This window comes from Lynx canadensis, chromosome D1, assembly GCF_007474595.2.
Source record: "Lynx canadensis isolate LIC74 chromosome D1, mLynCan4.pri.v2, whole genome shotgun sequence".
Lineage (NCBI taxonomy): Eukaryota > Metazoa > Chordata > Mammalia > Carnivora > Felidae > Lynx > Lynx canadensis.
The window spans coordinates 4,566,080-4,588,566 of NC_044312.2; the positions used below are offsets into that span (position 1 = coordinate 4,566,080).

At 41.5% G+C, this 22,487-nt stretch overlaps 1 long non-coding RNA gene across 14 annotated transcripts in view; it reads left to right on the forward strand.

The window, feature by feature from the left end:
* The first annotated feature begins 8,496 nt into the window (after positions 1–8,496).
* Positions 8,497–22,487, forward strand: part of LOC116738335 — a 38,452-nt gene continuing 24,461 nt past the window's right edge. For 3 of the 14 annotated variants that reach the window (XR_004344155.1, XR_004344156.1, XR_004344161.1), the window contains exons 1-4: positions 8,499–8,913; positions 9,355–10,473; positions 16,119–16,275; positions 20,497–20,638. This is a non-coding gene — a long non-coding RNA (uncharacterized LOC116738335). Of the gene's footprint in view, positions 8,914–9,354; positions 10,474–16,118; positions 16,276–20,496; positions 20,639–22,487 lie in introns of all 14 variants that reach the window. The other 11 variants (XR_004344163.1, XR_004344167.1, XR_004344164.1 and 8 more) reach the window with 10 other exon arrangements.

Consider the following 22,487-nt stretch of genomic DNA (forward strand, 5'->3'; position numbering starts at 1 on the left):
TCTCTAAATCTAATTGGATCACTTAGTTCTCTAAATCTCCCCTCATGATCCAGAATTTTTTTAATCTCTCTTTTCCTCAGTTTCCTCTTTTTCCATAATTTTATCTTCTAATTCACCTATCCTCCCCTCTGCCTCTTCAGTCCTCGCTGTGACCACCTCTATTTTATTTTGCACCTCATTTATATCATGTTTTAATTCATCATTACTATTTTTTAGTTCCTTGATCTCTGCAGCAATAGATTCTCTGCCTTCTTCTATGCTTTTCTTAAGCCCAGCCATTAATCTTACAAGTATTATTCTAAATTCTTGTGCAGTTATATTGGGTATATCTGTTTTGATTGATTGTTTGGCTGTCATTTCATCGTGGAATTTCTTTTGAGGAGAACTCTTCTGTTTGATCATTTTGGCTAGTTTTCTTTTATGTGTTTTAAAAGGTTGTTATGAGCCCTGCACCTGCGAGCACTTCTAGATTAAAGAGGGGCCACACACTGTCCAGGGCCTGGCCCTTTAGGAGATGTTTTTTTGGAGAGCGTTGCTTGCTCTTTGTTGTTGTGACCTTGGGTACTTTATATCCCAACTTGTAGTGATGTTTTGGACCCTCCACCAGGTGTGTTTTGATCATTGAAGTAGCCCTGGAAAGGAAAATCAACAGATGAACAAACAAAAAACAAACAGAACACAAAAACACACACGCAAACAAACCAAAAAAACGTAAAACAAAAAACCAGAAACATCAGCTATAAATAAACCACAGGGTGGAGGTGGTGCTGATAAAAGAGGCCTTATCCCATACAAAGAGAGACAAGATAGGGGTGGGGAAAAGAAAGAATAAAAATGGACCAGAGAAACTATACAGCTTAATCTAGACAGAGAGAAAGGAAAATAAAAAAGAAGGTGGGGAAGAATGAAAGAAGATAAAGTTGTGCAGACAGAGAAACTATAAGGCTTAATCCAAAGTGAGAGAATGGAGAATAAAGTAGGAGTTTTGGAACATGTATCAAGAAAATGGATTAAATATGTCTGCTTAAACAAACCAACAACCAGAGTAACCAGAATAGAGGAGGGAAGAGATAAGAAGGAGAAAAGGAAGGAAGAATGTATCTATATAATCAGAAATGTCTGAGAATTAAACCAGGCAATGTAGCAGCACAGGTCTGGAGGAGGGGGAGTCCACTGTGGGTCCTGTCTGATCCTTGTGGCCCTATCTTGGTGGTTGTGGGGAGAAAAATGGCGACCTCCCCCCCCCCCCCCCCCCGCCATCTCTCCTCCACAGACCACTCTGTTCAAGCTGTCCTCACTGTGCCATGGATACAAATGAGGCAGTTTGTCTTGCTCCCCCAACTCCCATGCCTGGCACTTGGCTGGGATTCAGACTCGCTCCACGGCCCCAATACTGGGGAAGCATTTTTCCACACCACCTGATATGTGGTCCCTGGCTGGCGGGTGCAGGCAGGCTTTGTCTTGTCCTGCAGCACTCCAGGGAGGGGATCGCTTTCTCCTAGTGCGGACTGTGCCCCTGACCTAGCCCCCGGGCCTGGGGCTGGCTCCCCTCCTCCCCGCGTTCGTGATACGAGCAGCTGGCCCCAGTCCGCAGCAAGCCCCGCAGTTAGAGATTGGATCTTTCTCCGTCCTGGTCTGATGTTTTTCTCTTGTCCAGATACAGTCCTATGCTTCCACAGCCACTCTTTCTCTTCCCTTTGTCTCTCTGAAGAAGCAGATCCCTCCCTCTGTTCATTTCATCTCTCCCAGTTCACAATCACGCACCTATGGCCTGTCAGGTTGTCCTGGTGGGTCCCTGGAAGTGAGACTATCGCTTTTCCTCCTGGACTCATGGGATTCAAAGTCCTTTGGCTTCAACACTTCTTTGGGAGAAGAGTGAAATTTGGATCCCCCTACTTCTCCGCCATGTTGGCCCCTCCCCTCAGGTGTTAACTCTTTAAATGGTTGAAAGGATCCAGCTCTGAAGCCATGGGATCCTGGCCTTTTGTTTGTTGGGAGTTTTTTGATTACTGGTTGAATTTGATTGCTATTCATCAGTCTGTTCAAACTTTCTGTTTCTTTCAGGTTCGCTTTTGGATGTGATGTTTCTAAGAATTGATGCATCCATTTGGTTGGTATATATTTTTTCATGATATTCTGTTATAATCCTTTGTATTTCTGTGATGTCTGTCATTATTTATCGTCTTTCATTTCTGCTTTTAGTTTAGTACTCTTTTTGGGGGGAGGGGGATGAGTATAGCTAAAGGTGCATCAATTTTGCTTATTCTTTGAAACTATGAGCTTCTGGTTTCATTGAAGGCTTCTGCTGTCTTTGCGGCTTGTTGGTTTTCTTTTTCTAACTATGTTATGTGTAAGGTTAGGTGGTTTATTTGAGATTTTTCTTCTTGAAGGAGGCCTGGTTTGTTGTAATCGTCCCTCTTAGATCTTTCCTGGCATCCCAAGGATTTTGGACCCTGGTGTTTCTTTTCTCATTTGTCTCCCTATATTTTTAGATTTCCTCTTTGATTTCTTGGTTAACCCATTCATTGCTTAGGAGCATGTTATTTATCCTGCATTTCCTGATTCTTTTCCTGTGATTGATTTCCGGTTTCTTGCCATTGTGGTCAGAAAAGATGCATGAGATGCATTCATCTTTTTGAATTTGTTGAGACTTGTTTTGTAGCTTAACATGTGATCTCTTCTGGAAAATGTTCCATGTGTACCTGACAAGAATGTGTATGTTGCTGTTTTGGGATGGAATGTTTGGAAGATAATTATTAGATCCATCTAGTCCAATGTGTCATTCAAAGCCACTGTTTTCTTTTTGATTTTCTGATTGGATGATCTGTCCATTGTTGTAAGGTGGTGTTAAAATCCTATACTAATATTGTATTGCTATATTGAATTTCTTCTGCTTTTAGAGGGCTTTTATCATGAATGGGAGTTGTACTTTGTCAAATAATTTTTCTGTGTCTGTAGAAATGATATGTATTTTATCCTTTCAATTATTACTTTGATACAGCAGGTTGATTGATTTTTGAATATGGAACTACCCTTGCATTCTGGAAGATATCCCACTTTATGCTGGTGGGCTATTTTTTGAATGTGTTGTTGGATTCTGTTTGCTAAATCTTGGTTGAGGACTTTTGCATCTGTGTGCATGAACGATATGGACCTGTAGTTTTGTTTTTTTGTGGTATCTTTATCTGGTTTTGGTATCAGGGTAATGCTGCTGGCCTCATAGAATTAATTTGGGTATTTTCCTTCCTGTTCTGTTTTCTGGAATAGTTTGACAAGTATAGGCATCAACTTTTCTTCAGATGTTGATAGAATGTGCTTGTGAAGTCCTCAGTCCTGGACGTTTGTCTGTTAGGCGATTTTTGATTACTCAGTCTCTCTCCTTGCTAGTAAACAATCTGTTCAAATTTTCGGTTTCATTCTGCTTCAGTTTTGGTAGGTTCCATGTTGCTAGGAATTGATCCGTATATTCCAGTTTGTCCAGCTTGTTGGCATATAGTTTTTCATAATATTCTCTTACAGTTGTTTGTATTTCTGTGGTGTTGGTTGTTCTTCTCTGTCATTGTTATTTATATGCGTCATTTGTGTTTTCTGATTAGTCTGGCTAGGGGTTATCAATTTTATTGATCTTTTCATGGAAGCAGCTCCTAATTTCATTTACCTTGTTCTGTAGTTTTAATTTCTAATCATTTATTTCTCCTCTGCTCTTAATTATTTTCTTCATTCTTCTGTTTGGGGGTTTTGTTTGTTGTTCTTTGTCTAGCTTTTATTGTTATAAGGTTATGGAGTTTACTTCAGGTTCTTTTTTTTTTCCCCTGAGGCAGACCTGTATTGCTATAAACTTCCCTGTTAGAACCACTTTTCCTGCTTTACAAAAGTTTGAATTGTTGTGTTTTCATTTTCATTTGTTTCCATGTTTTTTGGATTTCTTCTTTGATATCTTACTTGACCCGTTGATTGTTTAGGAGCATGTTATTTAACTTCCATGTTTTTGTGCTTTTTCCAGATTTTTTTTTTCTTGTTGTAGACTTCTACTTTCATAGCATTGTGGTCTGAAAAGACACATGGTATGAGTTCGATCTGCCTGAATTTATTTTGGCTTGTTTTATGACCTAATATTTTATCTAGTGTGGGGAATGTTGCATGTGCGCCTGGAAAGAATGTGTATTGTGCTATTTTAGGATGGAATGTCCTAAGTCTGTCAGTTAAGTCCATCTGGTCTACTCTATTATTCAAAAAGTCACTACTTCCTTGTTAATTTTCTGATTGAATGATCTCTCCATTGATGTCATTGGATGTTAAAATGCCCTATTATGATTGTATTACTATCAGTTCCTTTACTTTTGTTTTTGACTGTTTTGTGTATTTGGATGCTCTCATTGAGCGCATATATGTTTACAATTGTTCTATCTTTTTGTTGATTGTACCTTTTATTATTATAGTGTCCTTCTTTGTCTCTTGTTACAGTTTTATTTTTAAATCTATTTTGTCTGATGTAGGTATTGCTACTACCGTTTTCTTTGGATACTTTATTTCTATAATTAGTCTCTTGTCGGTAGAAGATAGATGGGTCCTATATTTTTATTCATTCTTTCACCCAGTGCCTTTTACTATTAAGAGAGAGAGCATAGGTGTGGGAGGGCGGGGTGAGGGGAGTGAGGGAGAGAGAGAGAATGAGAAATGAATCTTAAGCAAGTTGTATGCTCAGTGCACAGCCCAACATGGGGCTCAATCCCATGATCCTGGGATCATAGCCTGAGCTGAAATCAGTAGTTGAAATCTCCAGTGATTGAGCCATCCAGGGGCCCCTATCTGTCACCCACTGCCTTTGCTTTGAGCATTTATTCTGTTTCCATTCAAATCAATAGACATGTACTTGTTGTCATTTTATTACTTGATTTTGGTTGTTTATGACTCTTTCTGATCCTTTCTTCTCTTTCCCTTTTTTGTGGTTTGCTGGGTTTCTTTAGTAGCATATTTGAAATTGCTTGTCTTTATTCTCTGCATATGTATTAGTGGTGTTTGATTTGTGCTTATTGTTAGGTTTGTAACCTAACCACTTGTGCATATAGAAGTCTATATTAAGTTCATAGTTAAGTTTGAACCAGTTCTTTACTCCTCTCCTCCCAGTGTTGTAGATATGTAGTATCATGTTTCAAAACATTTTATATCATAAATACCTTGACTGATGTTTGATAGAAATACTCATTTTCATTGCTTTTGTGTTTTGCACTTTAATACTGTCACTTTAGGTGTTTATTTTCCACTCAAAGAGTCCCCTTTAACATTTCTTGCTGGGGTGGTTTGTTGTTTGTGAACTCACTTCATTTTTATTTGGGAAACTTTTGATCTCTCCTTCTATCTGAATGATAGTGTGCTGGATAGAGTCTCCTTGGCTGCAGATGTTTTCCATTCAGTACCTTTAACATACCATGCTGCTCACTTATGGTTTCAAAGTTTCTTCTGGAAAAATCCAGTGATAACCTTACAGGGTTTCCCTTGTAGGTAACTGTCGTCTTGTGTTTTCCTGCTGTTAAAATTTTTCTTTATCACTACATTTTGTGTTTTAATTACTCCATGACTTGGTGTGGATCTGCTTCTGTTGAATATATTGGGGGTTCTTTGTGCCTCCTGCTTCTGGTTCCTTCCCCGCATTAGGGAAGTTTTCATCTATTGTGTCTTCAGATTTTCTGGTTCTTTTTCTCAGAGTTCTGAGAATGAGAGATAGGACAGGAAAGACCTATTGAAGGTTCTCTGATGAGTCACTGGACTTACATGCATGGAGGATAGATTTGGGACTCAAATGAACAACCTAACTTTAACTTCAAAGAACTAGAAAAAAACAACAATCTAAGTCCAGTGTTCTCAGATGGGAGAAAGTAATACATATGAGAGTGGAAACAAATGAAACTGAGACCATGAAATGAATAGAAAATATGAAAAAGACCAACAGTGGGTTTTTTGAAAAGTTAAACAAAATTGACAAGACTGTACATAGACTATGCTAAGACAGAGAGAGAACCCAGATCAAAAGAATTATAAATAAAAGAGAAGACATTACATCTGATATCACAGAAACATAAAGGAGACAAAGAGGCGACTATGGCCAAATTAGATGCCAGCAAACCGCCTATCTAGAAGAAATGGATAGGTTCTTAGAAACACACAACCTACCAAGACTGTATCAGGAAGAAATAGAAGGTTTTCACAGACCAATTAAAGGAAGACTGTATCAATACCAGAAGATAACTAATGCAAGTAATTTGAATCAGTCATTGAAAATCTCCCAGTGAAGAAAAGCCCAGGAGGAGGTGGATTCACTAGTGAATTTGACCAAACGTTTGTAGAAGAAACTAACAGCAGTCCTCTCACTGATTAAAGAGGGATGAACACCACCAAACTCATTTCATGAGATTGGAATTACCCTGTTAGGAAGCCAGTAAAGGATACTACCTGAACAGAAAACTATAGGCCGGTATCCCCGTGATGAATATAGATGAAAATTTTCCAATAATATACAGGCAAACCAAATTCAGCAGCACATTAAAAGGATCATTGACCGTGATGAAGGGCTTTTTCCCTGTAAAGGAAGGCTGTCTCAGAAGTGCAAATCAATAAATGTGACCCCTCACATAAATGAATGAAAGAAAAATCAACCAGATGCCAGACTCTTAACTATAAATAGCAAATTGAGGGTTACTGGAAGGGAGGTGGGCAGGGAGATGGGTTAAGGGTGATGGGCTAAGGAAGGCATTAGTAGCAAGGAATACCGGGTGTTGTATGTTAGTGATGGATGACTAAATTCCATAACCGAAACTAATATTACACTATATGTTAACCAACTGGAATTTAAGTGAAAACTTGAAAAAATAAATACTAAATACACAAATAAATTTAAACTAAAATAAATAAATAAAATTTAAAAATTGAAAAGAAATCTCATATGACCATGTCAATAGACACAGAAAAAAATCTTGAGACAATGTGGCATCCATTTGTGCTAAAAACAAACAAACCAAAAACTCTTTAAAAATTCAGTGTAGAAGGAACATATCTCAACATAAGGAAGCCCATGTTTCTGAAGCCCAGAGCTAACATCATACTCAATAGTGAAATTGTGAAAGATTTTCCTCTAAGATCAGGCACAAGACAAGGATGCCCTATATATGTGAAGGGGATTGGGTGATGCGGGCTTCTGGTTATGGAATGAATAAATCACAGATAGAAGATACAGAATGGGGAACATAGTTAATGGTACTGGAATAGCGATGCATGGTGACGGATACCAGCTCCACCTGTGTTAGTGTAGCAGAATGTGTACACTTGTCCAATCACTATGTTGTTCATTTGAAACTAGTGTAACATAGTGTGTCAGCTATTCCCAAATAAAATGATTTTTTAATAAGATAAACGAATGAAATAAAAAGTATAATATCAAAAAGCCTATTAATATCTAATCAAGAAATGCAGTAAAGTTGCAAAATAGAAAGTCACCATACCAAATTCTGTAGCATTCCTGTACACTAACCAGATTATCTAAAAAGAAGTAAGTAAAACAATCCCACTTACCAAAGCATCAAAAACAATAAAATATATAGGAATAAGTTTGGTCAAGGAAGTGAAAGATCTCTCTACACAAAACTATTAAACCTGTGTGGAGAAATGGAAGAAATTCAACTTGGATGAAAGAAACGGAAGAATACATGTCAGTGAAAAGCCATCCCATGTCCATCTTTTGAAGGAATTAATATAGATAAAATGTCCATACTACCCAAAGCCATCTAGAGATTCAGTGCAATCTTTATCAAGACTCCAATGCAATTTTTATACAGTTAGAAAAACATATCTTCAAATGTATTTGGAACCACACAAACACCCCAAGTTGCCAAAGCAAGAAAGAACAAAACAGGAGGCATCACACTTCTTGATTTCAAGCTGCATTCTAACACTAAAGAAATCAGTTATGTCGCTGGTATACGGACACACACAAGACAATGGAACAGAAATTGAGAGCCCAAACCCATGCATGCACAGTCAACTGGTATTTGACAAGGGAGTCCGGAATATACAGTGGAGTAAAGTAGTCTCTTGAATAACTGGTGCTGGGAAAATTGGATATTTATATGTATAAGAATAAGGCTTAGAACCTTATGTTGTTACACCACTCACAAGAATGAACTTGAAATGGATTAAAGATGTAAATGAATTATAGGGAAACCTAATTCTTCCTCATCATTTCAGCTCTTATTATGCCAAGACGGAGCTGTTGAGGTGGTGAAGGGCTGGGTAGAGAGTAGTCCTGGAAATAGAAGCCTGTGTGTGTGGAACAGACTTTCTTTAGTAGTCTGGAATTATCCCTCTGATCCTTTAGGACTAGCCACTTCCTTCCCTACATTTGCAGACACAGCTAGTACCATGCATGCTGTCAATAATGCACTGTGTTGTCTCCTCAAGCTCCTAGAAGCTCTAGGTGGGAGCTGGTGGGAAGCATGGAGTTTTGTGGCACCGATGCTGCCCTGTTGAAACCAGGTGGAGGGGAAGGAGACAGGCACTGTTCCTGCTTCACTGGGGTTCAGCTATGTTAGTGTTGGTGTGGTGTTGGATTTTTCACCTTTTACCCTAACACATCTCAAAAGTTTAATTTCTGTCCTGTAGGTCAATGTGGCTGCCAGAACATTTCTTCCTTTCCCAGAAGTGCCCTCCATGTTGTATCCTGTGGGCTGTCCTTTATCACCATCCATGGGCTTTGGGCCACCCCCACCTTCTCCAAGCTGGTGACCTCTGGGACCTCACCCTCCACCTCCACCATCTGGGAAGATGATCTGAACAGTAGGAGTTAACTTAGAAAACACGTTTTGTCTTTCTTCTTGTTGAGTCTTGGGAGAAGATGCAGTGATGGTACAACATGGCCTTCAGGTCAGTCTGAGGACGTTGTAATGTTTTTTGTTTCTCAGGACATGCATGAAATGGACAGTCATTTCCACATAGTGAGCTGGGCAACATATGTCTCTCATAGAGAAGGAAAGAGGCCTTATACAGGCCGACAAACAGAGCACTCCCTAGAATGTAGCTTGTACAGAGACCAGGTACTGGGCTCTCTGAGGGATGAGACACACCCCTAACTTTATTTCTAGCTAGTTGAGACCTGAGCTGTTCACAGCTGCTTGATTCGTTATAAAAACACTTGAACCAGGGCCCTGTGAACCTTTCTCAAGGGACAGGATCAGCTCTCTCTCTTGTTCTCAAGGGTCACCCGAGGCACCTGAAAATCCTCTGCCCCCAGTAAGGGACCCAGGAGTGGGAAAGAGTTGAATATAATGAAACATGTGGCAGAAGGTTTGTTTTTCTTCCACAAAGTCTATGCAAGTCAGAATCACCTCCATCCACCTCCAGCCTTTATGAGACCCAGGACGTGGTACAGCTCCCATGGGGAACATCAGTTCTGTCTCTACCAAGGATGCAGAGAAAGACAAGGTAAATTCTGTTGCCCGTTTCAGTTGTAATGGTTTCTGGAAACTTATCTGGCCTTGTCTGATATTCTATGTCCTCTGGTGTCTTTACTGTTTTATTTACATCCTCACAAGCCTCCAGGCTTCTCCAGTTTAAGATCATCATGGTAGCTGGTACCTCTGGAAGCCACAAGTGCGTTGAGGCTGAGGACCACGTGGCTCTCACTTTGTGTTTGTGGAAATAACTTGAGGAGGATGACACTTCACTGTACCCTCAAGTCTTCTGGAGTGGCTGACTCCTTCCGCACCTTCTTTACATGGGGTTATTGTTATTATTTTTATTTTTTCCTATTTCATTGTAGGCGATGAACTTGTTCAGAATGTCTGCGATAAGCCTCGTGACTGGAAAAGATGAAAACTCTTTCCAGCTTTATATTGTGTGCTTTGTGCAGTGCTGAATGTTCTTAGATAAATTTCAGAATTCATTACTGATCCTTCTGTGTTGGTAAATGTGCGATAGAGAATTTCTCAGTTGTCCCCTAGGTGGAACTACTCTGAATTATGAGAAGCGGCACGTGTACTCGAAAATGTACATGGAACTGCAGTCGTGAAGGTAGAGAATCAGTGATTACCTGCAGGGCCAGTATCTCACAGAGTCCTTCAGTTGTGTTTATATGAGCAGGTTCTCTTGTGTCCCTGGAGCAGTTATAACTGGTACTTTGTCTCACGATACCTTTTGGGAGTTTGACACCTGAAATCGAGACATGTTTCTGTTCATTCTTTTATGTAGAATTTCTACCTCCCTTTTACAATGAGACAGAATAGCTCTGCAACTCATATTGTACTTAAAAGCTGAATTACCTGTGGATTAAGGTAAACATACCTGAGACCAACGAATGTGTACAGGTAATGTGTTTCTCTCCAAAAACACACTTCCAGGCCCCCTGCAGGACTCCAGGAATCCCCGTCTCCTCAGAAGTCTCTGTGGCCTTGCAGAGAAGATGCCTTTGTCAGGGAGGGAAGCAGAGTGAGTACAGGCATGGGCTGGCAGGCTGAGCTCTGACCCTGGGTGGCCTTAATCTCTGTGTGGTGCTGGGCTTTTCTTTCCTTCATGTTCTGTCCGTTCTCAACGTGCAAGTAAAAAGTCTGCAGATGTGGTGGAAGAGGACACCAGAGGGGTCCTGGACACAGATGCCTGCCTCTCTGGAATATGCTCCTTTATTAGACTGGCATTACTGCCATCAGTCTTCTAGAATAGGACGTCTTGGCCTACTGCATTTGTAAACACAGGAAGTGACGTGGCGACAGTAGTTTCTCCTTGTAGCATCTGGTTGGGATGCTTCAGGCTGTAGGTGGGATCTTGTGGGAGGGTAGAGTTTTCTGGCACTGATGCCCTGTTCTAGAACCTGTGAATGAACAAGCAGCCAGGTGCTGACACCTGCTTCATTGGGTTTCAGCTCCCGCAGGTGTTCTGCTTCTGTCTGTCCTACCAGCATACCTGTCACTTCTGTTCTGTAGATCCCTATGGATGCAAGAGGACCTCCTCCTTTACCAGGTCCACCCTGCAGGCCCTTCCCCAAAGACCACTTTTATCACTGTTCATGGGCTCTATGAGCCTCCTCCAGCTCCTTGGTGTCCTCGGACACAGGACCCACCACCTCCACCTCAACTATTTATAAGATGATATGAACAGTATGAGTGGACGTGTTCAGCACGTTCAGCTTCTGTCTTGTTGAGTCTTTGAGAAGACACAGAGATGGCCTCACAGGCTTGGCAATGCAAGGGTGCTGCTGGCTGAGGACACTGTTAAGATTCCTCAGGTTTCTCAGGACATACATATGTTGGGCTGTGTCTTTTCCCTTACTGAACTGGGGAACTGGGCTGCAGGTGTCTCTTGTGGAGAAGGAATGAGTCTTTTCATAGAAAAGCAGGCATATCAGTTCTGCAGGTGTGCCTTGTACAGAGTCCGTGTTAATGGCTCTGTGAGAGATGAGGCACACCCCTACCATCAGGGGCTTCAAGGTCCTAACGGGGAGAGAGTCACATGCATTAAAAGACATGGAGCTTCTGATCTACAATAGTGGCAGCTCCAGTAATGGGGCTTTAAGTATAAGAACCAGAGACGTGAATCTCATGGGAATGTATTGGAGACTGCCTGAGAAGAGTGAGCTGAGATGGTCCAGAGGGGAGGGTGTTGGACTCAGTGAGATGGAGTTGGAGGCCATTTCTGGCAGGGCCCACAACCTGGGCAGGGAGAGTGAGCTCAGCGTGAGGTCCACACAGAGCTGCTGCATGGGGTCAAGGACAGTTCATGCAGGTATCATCTCTGAAATGCCATGGTGTCCAGAGTGCACCTAGCTCATTATCGAAATAAAGACTGTTGTTTCCCTTGGTTTTCTGAAGGTTCTGGATCTGTGTGAAAGAATGCCCTGGAGATTTGTAGTTTAACTTGGTTCTTATGGGATGCATCTCTGCCTAAGTTTGTGTGCCTCTGTGAGACTAGATGGGACAAAAGGTTGTAGATCAGCTGTGTGGCTTCCTTGGCCTTCAGCCTGAGTCAGACTCCTAGCGGGGAATTCAGGGTTGACCAGGAAATGCCCCTGCTGGGCTCTTGTCACCTCACCCCTGCACCTGCTGTAACCACCCTGCCTGAAGGTTTGCATCTCTGAAACTTCCCTCACAATTTCCAGAGGCACTGCCTGTGATCCCGCTGTCTCAGCCCTAATGCTAGCTCTCAGTGGGGCCATCTCAGAGCCTCAGCTTTGTAACCTGAGAATCAGGGACAGTGTTGGTCTCTGAGGTCAGTGCAATGAAGAGGGGGTTAAGCACATAAGGAATTTGTAAAATGTATGGGACGAGTGGGCATTCACCCTTCTCAGGGGGGAAATGAATGTATCTGCACACAGAAGATCATCAACAGATATTCATTCAATTTCATGAAACTAAGGCTATAATGCCTGAGGCTGGGAAATTGGCAATTCCTGTTTCAAAAGATACAACAAAGACCCCTGTGTTTTTTCTATTAAAATTGGGGTCCTACTTTACAAAGAAGGAAAATATAAGTATGAGATGTGTAAATTCAGAGATCTACATCTAAGATCTGAAGATAATCCTCTTCCATTGCAGGTAGACACACAAATGCAGCCACACAAATATGTGCTCATCCAAAGCCACTGATGTATTGTAGAAGAAAAAACACATAAAGGAGAACAGAAGATCCGTTTGCAATTACTAAAAATCACTTTGACATAGAGGGCAATCAGTTTGAAATTTGAAGAGGACACTGAACCATTAAAAACCAGCTGTGGTTATTATATATTTAGAGATGGTGTCCAATCTGCCCCTTGGTCTGAATTCTTTCCCTGCCCACCCTGTCCCCTCCACTTTGTCCTTCCTAGTGTCCTCTAATACACTTGTCACAGTCGTGTCTCTGTGTCAGCGTCTGCTTCCAGGAAAATCTACACTCATGCCTCATCAGGTGTACACTTTCGGGTTCCTGTAACACAGTTAACCAACAGGTAGAATGTATAGTATTGGTGGAAGAAGACAGACCATTCTTTGGGGTTGTATTGCCTGGAAGGGACCTGTAGTTCCATCTGAGGAGTTGTACACATCCTTTAGGGAGCTCTGGTGGTGGCGGTTAATTCTGTAGGTAGATACTCATGAGCATATGGCATGCCTGCTAGTTTATGGGGTTTGTGCTGATGAGCAGGTCAGGTATCTGTCTCCAGGAAAGGGTCTATTCTGAAGGTGGGGAATGGATTCAGGAGACCAGTAAGGAGGCCCTGCATTAATCCAGCACTTGTGCCCTTATGTACCTCACCAGCTGCCCCCAATAGCACCAATCCAGGTGGCCTCCAAGGGGGCAAATGGCAGCAATTTTTGTGGTGAGTCACATGAGGTCCCATAAACCTCCCCTGTTGCCTTATTGAGGCATGGGGAGGGCAGAGGTCCATGGTCTGAGATAGGTTTCTTCGACACCACCCAGGAGAGTTGGGTTGTAAGCATATGGCTCCTTCTACATCGGCCAATCCAATCCACTTTGCCCCCAGGGACCCTGAACCCTGTGAGCCCCTTTTTCCTCCCAGCTTAGGGAAGCAGCCAGCCCTCCACAGCTTTGGGGTCATGGCTGGGCCACCAAGGGTAAATGCCTGGCTGTCCACATGCTGCTAGCATTGCTATAGCAAATGTCAACACGAGCAGCTGCTGTACAGGGGGATTCTCCTCTATTGTGATCAGGGCCTGGGACCAAATATGACAGAAGAGAGGGAGAGACAGGAGTGCCCTGTGCTCCTGGACAGGGCTGCATGCACAGAGCAAATAGCCTGAAGCCTGGGGAGAGAAAGAGACAGGGAGAGAGACGCTGGATGAGTGATGCGGGATTGAGCAAGTCCTAGAGAGTGAAAGGAAGAAACAGAGAGATGGGGTTAGAGAGGAACAAAGAAGTACAAGGAGGAAAGTAGGGACCTGGTCCAGGTATGTGGACGGGGTGACATGGGCCAGGGGAGAGGGGGTGTATGAAGTGGCTCAGTGCTGGGGCAGAAAAGGCCGGTATCATGGGCATCAGAGTTCTGTGACTCCCAAGACCCCGGGGCTAAGCTCTGCAGAGGGCATTGCATTTGAAAAGACTGGTATCCCTCATTTCTCCTGGAATTGTGGGGCTCAGCCTCATGTTCTGTCATGGAGAGGGGATGTCTTGAGGGAGAGTGTGTTGCTCTTTGGCAGGTAAACTCCAGAGCTTCTCTGTGGGGAGATGACCCTGGGCCATCTCCCTCACTGCCCCAGGCCCTGCTGCATCCCCTGCAAACCTGCTGGCCTTCCTCATGTTCTGAACCCAGGCATCAGGCATTGTGCTGCCCCCAAGTCCTGCAGTCTGGACCTGGCAGAGGTGGCTGATATTGATAAAAAGTATTTGACAATAAGGTCCATATTCTCCCTCTGGAACTAGCGGTGTGTTTCAAGATAGTGGGTTGCTATCCTCCTGTGCACTGCCAAACTGAGGATGCCAGATGGTAGGTGAACCCTTTAAAACACCGTTGTCTTCTCTTACATCAAAGTCAGAGACATTTTCATCTCCCAGCTTTCTTTTAATTCTGAAGAGATGGCAATTCATAATTGAAGACACAATGGTCCTATAGGAAATTGACCTATATGACTGATAGACATTGCTTCATTCATCTATATCCCTAAAGCACATTTCATTGAAAATATTAGCCAAGGATACTTACAGTAAATTCATAACAGATGTGTAGCTTCCTGTAAGTTGCATTCTGACCTTGTCACCTATGTGTCCATCAAAGATATTATTAGTGACTTTTCTGATAAGCTGTCAACATCAAGATGGTGATGTTAGAGAATCTGGTATAAATGGAATTTCACAGATTCTAAATTACGAATGATTTTTTTTCATTTTTAATGTTTATTTTTTTTTCCGTTTTTTGAGAGATCCTGAGCAGGGGAGGGCGTATAGAGAGGGAGACACAGAATCTGAGGCAGGCTCCAGGCTCTGAGCCTGACATAGGGCTCAAACTCATGGACTGCAAGATCATGACCTGAGTCAAAGTCAGATGCTTAACCAACTAAGCCACCCAAGTGCCCCAGGAATGATAGTTTATTGGCAAAGAAGTAGAAATTAAAGATAGTGTAAAGGATGTCAATTTTTAATTGAATATTTTTCACACATTTGTTGTGTTAGTTTTAGGCATACATTGTAGTCATTCCATATGTCTATAAATTATGTTGTACTTAACTACAAGTGTAGCTATCATGTGAAGCATGCAACAGTATTACTACAGGATTGACTCTATTCCATTGGCTGTCCCTTGTATCCCTAGGACTCATTCATTCCATAGCTGGAAGCCTGTATCTCTCTCAAAGGTGTCAACTCTTTATCTAACCTAAGTATTTTGGTGGTAGACACATTTACCCCTTGTTCAGTATGTGTAAATTGGTGGTCTATGTTTCTGTGAACATTGCTTAACGCATTACAAATGATGTCATTACATTAATAAATTCGTTTTGATTCTTCACTCACAAGAAAGGAGAAGGAAAAGATTTCTTTGTGTCCCAGGCCCTGTCAGTAAGACCCTTCCCAATGTGGAGAACAGGCTTAGTTGCCCAGAGCACCTTGGGTCCGTCAGCTGAGTGACCAGGGCCTTCCACATTGCAGGAATTCCCATGGTGGCCAGCAGAGAGAGCTAGAGCACCACAAAGTAGGAGGGGCTGGTTCCTCTGCGTGCACAGTGAAGGCCTGCAGAGGGTACCCCATTGGCTTTTCTGACCCAGGGCACCTCAGAACAGGAAGGGCTTCTGTTGCTTCCAGAGGACTCAGGGCCTCTGCTGCTGCCTCAGGACAGAGACCAGGGTGTATTTCCAGCAGGTTCTGCCGCCCGTCCCAGGGGAGGCCTTGGGAGCTTTGCAGCAACTTGGCATCTCCTGAGTCACCAGAGAGAAACTGCCTTGTTGTACTGAGTGCTGAGGAGGGGGTGCTGGGTGGCTTCCCTGGGCGCGCTGGTCGGTCAGCAGCACAGGCCCTTGCACGTTCTGGGCTGTTCCCGTGTTTCATTCCTCCCCTTCCTGGACAGTATTTGAACAAGACGTATTTTACTAAAGGACCCGTGGATTGAGGGGTCTCATGACATCACATCATGGGCCGTGGATGGTTTGTTCCAGATTCAGGCTTGTTTCCGGGAAGAAATCCTGATGGAAATTCAGAAAAACGGGAGCTGCATTCCATTAGGACATGAATGCATGAAATGCTCATCTCAGGACCTTCTAGAAGAATGAGCTGGGACCCATTTTCCGAGTCCTGCTGGAACCAGAGACCGAGGTAAGGGCACAAACTGGACCCCACATCATACATGCTTTTTAAAAATTTAATGATTAACCCAAAGCTATCTACACATTCAATGCAATCCCAATCAAAATTGCACCAGCATTCTTCTTGAAGCTAGAACGAGCAATCCTAAAATTCATATGGAACCACAAAAAGCCCCGAATAGCCAAAGTAATTTTGAAGAAGACCAAAGCAGGAGGCATCACAATCCCAGACTTTAGCCTCTACTACAAAGCTGTCATCATCAAGACAGCATGGTATTGGCACAAAAACAGACACATAGACCAATAGAATAGAATAGAAACCCCAGAACTAGACCCACAAAAGTATGGCCAGCTAATCTTTGACAAAGCAGGAAAGAATATCCAATGGAAAAAAGACAGTCTCTTTAACAAATGGTGCTGGGAGAACTGGACAGCAACATGCAGAAGAATGAACCTAGACCACTTTCTTACACCATTCACAAAAATAAACTCAAAATGGATAAAGGACCTGAATGTGAGACAGGAAACCATCAAAATCCTAGAGGAGAAAGCAGGAAAAGACCTCTCTGACCTCAGCTGCAGCAATTTGTTACTTGACACATCCCCAAAGGCAAGGGAATTAAAAGCAAAAATGAACTATTGGGACCTCATGAAGATAAAAAGCTTCTGCACAGCAAAGGAAACAATCAACAAAACTAAAAGGCAAGTGATGGAATGGGAAAAAATATTTGCTAATGACATATCGAACAAAGGGCTAGTATCCACAATCTGTAAAGAGTTCACCAAACTCCACACCCAAAAAACAAATAACCCAATGAAGAAATGGGCAGAAAACATGAGTAGACACTTCTCTAAAGAAGACATCCAGATGGCCAACAGGCACATGAAAAGATGCTCAACCTCGCTCCTCATCAGGGAAATACAGATCGAAACCACACTCAGATATCACCTCATGCCAGTCAGAGTGGCCAAAATGAACAAATCAGGAGACTATAGATGCTGGAGAGGATGTGCAGAAACGGGAACCCTCTTGCACTGTTGGTGGGAATGCAAACTGGTGCAGCCGCTCTGGAAAACAGTGTGGAGGTTGCTCAAAAAATCAAAAATAGACCTACCCTATGACCCAGCAGTAGCACTGCTAGGAATTTACCCAAGGAATACAGGAGTACTGATGCATAGGGGCACTTGTACCCCAATGTTTATAGCAGCACTTTCAACAATAGCCAAATTGTGGAAAGAGCCTAAGTGTCCATCAACTGATGAATGGATGAAGAAATTGTGGTTTATATACACAATGGAGTACTATGTGGCAATGAGAAAGAATGAAATATGGCCCTTTGTAGCAACGTGGATGGAACTGGAGAGTGTGATGCTAAGTGAAATAAGCCATACAGAGAAAGACAGATACCATATGGTTTCACTCTTATGTGGATCCTGAGAAACTTAACAGAAACCCATGGGGGAGGGGAAGGGAAAAAAAAAGATTAAAGTGGGAGAGAGCCAATGCATAAGAGACTCTTAAAAACTGAGAACAAACTGAGGGTTGATGAGGGGTGAGAGGGAGGGGAGGGTGGGTGATGGGTATTGAAGACGGCATCTTTTGGGATGAGCACTGGGTATTGTATGGAAACCAATTTGACAATAAATTTCATATATTAAAAAAACACAGAAAGAAAAAAAATTAAAAAAAATTTAAAAAGTAAATAAAAATGTAATGGTTATTTTTCCAACATAGTGAAGTGATTGAAAACTACAGAAAACCTGGTAGGTGTCATTAACCTTATGTTATTTTTTAATTTAAATTCTAGTTAGTAAAGATACAGTGTAATACTAGTTTCAGGTGTATAATGTAGAGCAACACTTCACATGTCACCTGGTGCTCATCCCAAGTGCATTTCTTAATACCCATCACCTGTTTCACCCATCCCCCACCCCAGTGGGGAAACCCTCAGTTTGTTTCCTAGTTAAGAGTCTGTGTTTCATTGTCTCCTTTTCCCCCCTTTGTTTTGTTTCATTTCCATGTGTTAGTGAAATCATCTGGTATTTGTCTTTCTCTGACAGGCTTATTTCACCTAGCATGACATTCTCTCGCTCCATCCACCTCATGGCAAATGACAAGATTTCATGTTTTTACAGCTAAATAATATTCCATTCCATATACTATATCTCAATTTATTCAGCAGTTGATGGAAACTTAGGCAGTTTCCATAATTTGGCTGTTGTAGAAAATGCTGCTGTAAACCTCAGTGTGCATGTATCCCTTTGAAGCATTATTTTTGTATTCTTTGTGTAAATACCTCGTAGTGAAATTGCTGGATTGTAAGGTAGTTCTATTTTCAATTTTTTGAGGAATCTCCATGATATTTTCCAGAGTGGCTGCACCAGTTTGCATTCCTACCAACAGTGCAAGAGGTTTCCTTTTTCCCCACATCCTTGGCAACACCTGCTGTTTCATCATTCGTTGATTTTAGTCATTCTGACAGATGTGATGAGTTATCTCATTGTACTTTAGAATTGTATTTCCCTGAAGATCAGTATTGTTGAGCATCTTTTCATGTGTCTCTTGGCTATCTGTATGTCTTCTTTGGGAAAATGTCTATTCATGTCTTCTGCCCATTTTTAATTGGATTTCTCTTTTTTTGCGTGCTGTGTAACTTTGTATATTTTGGACACTAATCCTTTATCAGATGTCGTTTGCAAATATCATCATCCTGTAGGTTGTGTTTTAGTTTTGTTGATTGTTTCCTTGGTGACAGAAGCTTTTTATTTTTAGGAAGTCCCATTATTTTTCTTGTGTTTCCTTACCTCAGGAGATATATCTACAAAGACATTTGTACAGCCAATGTCAAATAAGATACTGCCTGTGTTATCCTCTGGGATTTTTATGGTTTTAGGTTTCACACATAGGTTGTTATCCATGTTGGATTCATTTTTGTGTATGTTGTAAGAAAGTGGTCTGTTGTTGTTTTTGGTTTGTTTTGCAGGTTGCTGTCTAGTTTTTCCAAAACCATATGTTGGAGAGACTTTTTTTAAAGTGTATTTATGTATTTTTGAGAGAGAGAGAGACAGAGCATACAGAAGAGAGGCAGAGAGAAATAGAGAGAATCCCATGCAGACTCTGCATTGTGTGGAGCCCGGCACGGGTTTGAAACTGATGAAACCTGAGATCGTGACCTGAGCTGAAGCCATGATCAGACGCTTCAATGACTGAGCCACCCATGTGCCCCAAGACTATCTTTTTTTCAATTGGATATTCCTTCCTGCTTTGTTGAGGATTAATTGACCATATGGGTATGAGTTCATTTCTGGGTTTCCATTCTATTGATCTATGCATCTGTGGTTGGTTGTTTTGTTTTGTTTTGCTAGTACCATACTGTTCTGATCACTATAGCTTTTTTTAAAAATTTTTTTAGTGTTTATTTCTGACAGAGAGAGAGAGACAGAGCATGAGCGGGGGAGGGGCAGAGAGAGAGGGAGATACAGAATCTGAAATAGGCTCCAGGCTCTGAGCTGTCAGCACAGAGCCCAATGTGGGGCTAGAACTCACAGACTGCGAGATCATGACCTGAGCCAAAGTCGGATGCTCAACTGACTGAGCCACCCAGGCGCCCCACGATAGCTTTGTAATATAACCTAAAGTCTGGAATTGTGATGTCTCCATCTTTGCTTTTCTTCAAGTTTGTTTTGGCTGTTTGGGGTCTTTTGTTGTTCCATACAAATTTTGGGATTATTTGTTCTAATTCTGTGACAAATGTTTTGTTAGTGTGATAGGGATTTCATTACTTGTGTAGATTGTTTTGAGGAGTGTAGTCATTTTAACAGTATTTTGTTCTTCCCATCCATGAACATGAAATGTATTTCCCTTTCTTTGTGTCCTCTTACATTTCTTTCATCAGTGTATCATAGCCTTTAGAGTATAAAAGTCTTTCACCTCTTTGGTTAGGTTTATTCCTGGTATGTTGTGGTATTTGGTGTACCTGTCAATGGGATTGATTCCTTAATTTCTCTCTCTGTTCATGATTCGTCTATAGAAATGTAATAGATTTCTGTACATTGATTTCTGTATATTGTGACTTGTCAAATTCATATATCAATTCTAGCAATTTCTATCAGAGTCTTTCATGATTTTTATAGAGAGCATCGTGTCAGTTACAAATAGTGAAAGTTCTACTTCTTCCTTGCTGATTTGGATCCCTCTTATTTCTTTTTGTTGTCTGATTGCTGTGGCTAGGACTTCCAGTACTATGTGGAATAACTGGTGAGAGGGGTCATCCCCGTCTTGTTCCTGACCTTGGAGGAAAAGCTTTCAATTTTTCCCCATTGAGGATGAGATGAGCTGTGTGTTTTTCGTAGATGACCTTTATTATGTGCAGGTAGGTTGAGTCTCAGTCTACTTTGCTGAGGGTTTTTTATCATGAATGGATGTGACATTTTGTCAAGTGCTTTTCCTGCATCTGTTGAAAGTATCATATTGTCCTTATCCTTTCTTCTATTACTGTGGTGCATCATGTTGATTGATCTGTGAATGTGGAACCACCCTTGCAGCCCAGGAATATATCCCACTTGATTATGGTAAATGATTCTATTAATGTATTGTTGACTTTAATTTGAAGGTATTTTAATGAGAATTTCTGCGTACATACTCATTAGGCTACTGGTCTGCAGTTTTATTTTTAAAAAAAATTAAAAAAAAATTTTTAACATTTACTTATTTTTGAGAGAGAGAGAGAGACAGAGCTCAAGAGGGGAAGGGCCAGAGAGAGAGGGAGACACAGAATCTGAAGCAGGCTCCAGGCTCTGAGCTGTCAGCACAGAGCCCGACCCGGGGCTCGAACTCACGACCCGCGAGATCATGACCTGAGCTGAAGTCGGACGCTTAATCGGCTGAGCCACCCAGGTGCCCCTATTTTTAAAAAAAATTTTTAACATATTTTTGAATGTTTATTTATATAGAGAGATAGAGTACATAAAAGTGAGGGAGGGGCAGAGAGACAGGGAGAGAGAATCCTGAGCATTCTCCACTGTCAGCACAGGGTACAATGTGGGACTCAAACGCATGAACCGCAAGATAATGACCTAATCCGAAATTAAGAGTTGAACAGCCAACCGACCAAGCCACCCAGGCGCCCCGGCAGTTTTTGGTTTTAGTGGAGGCTTTATCTGATTTTGGTACCAGGGTAATAATGGCCTGATAGCATGGTTTGTAAGTTTTCCTTCTTTTTTATTTTTTGTAATAATTCAAGAAGAATAGATATTACCTCTTCCTTACATGTTTGGTAGAATTAATCAGTGAAGCCTTCTGGCCCCGAACTCTTGTGTTGGGGGAGATCTGTTTTTATTACTGATTCAGTTTCTTTCTGGTTTCTGATTTTATGTATCTACCTGTTTCAGTTTTGGTAGTTTATGTGTTTCTAGGGATTTATCCTTTTTTCCCAGAGTGTCCAATTTGTTGCATATAGTTTTTCACAATATTATCTTCTAATTGTATTTCTGTGGTGTGGACTGTTATTTCTCCTCTCTTATTTGTGATTTTATTTTTTTGAGTCCTTTCTTTCTTCTTTGTGAAAAGTCTGTCTAGGAGGTTTTCAAGTTGATTACTGTTTTCCAAAGAACCAGCCCCTGGTTTCATTGATTTGGTCTAGTGTTTTTTAGTTTCTATATCACTTATTTATCCCTTAATCTTTATTATTTCCTTCCTTCTGCCATCCTTAGGGTTGGATTGTTCTTTTTCTCATTCCTTTAGTTGTAAGTTTGGATTGTTTCAGGTTTTTCTTGCTCTGTAAGGTAGGCTTGTATTCCTATATACTTCTATCTTAGACTGCTTTTGCCGCATTCCAAAGGTTTTTACCAGTGTATTTTCATTTTCATTTGTTTCAGTGTATTTTCTCATTCATTTCCTGGTTGACCTATTCATTTAGTAGCATGTTGTTTAACCTCCCTTTATTTGTGGCCTTTCCTTTTTTTTTTCTTTTCTTTTTTTTGGGGGGGGGTGTTGACTTCAAGTTTCTTAGCTTTGTGGTCAGAAAAGATGCTTGGTCTGATCTCTGGGTACATGTTAAGGCCTGATTTGTGACCTAGAATGTGATCGATTCTGGAGAATGTCCCATGTACACTTGAAAAGAATGTGTATTCTGCCATTTTAGTATGGAGTGTTCTGAATATGTTTGTCTTTCTCTGATTGACATATTTCACTTAGCATAATATATTCTAGCTCCAGCCACA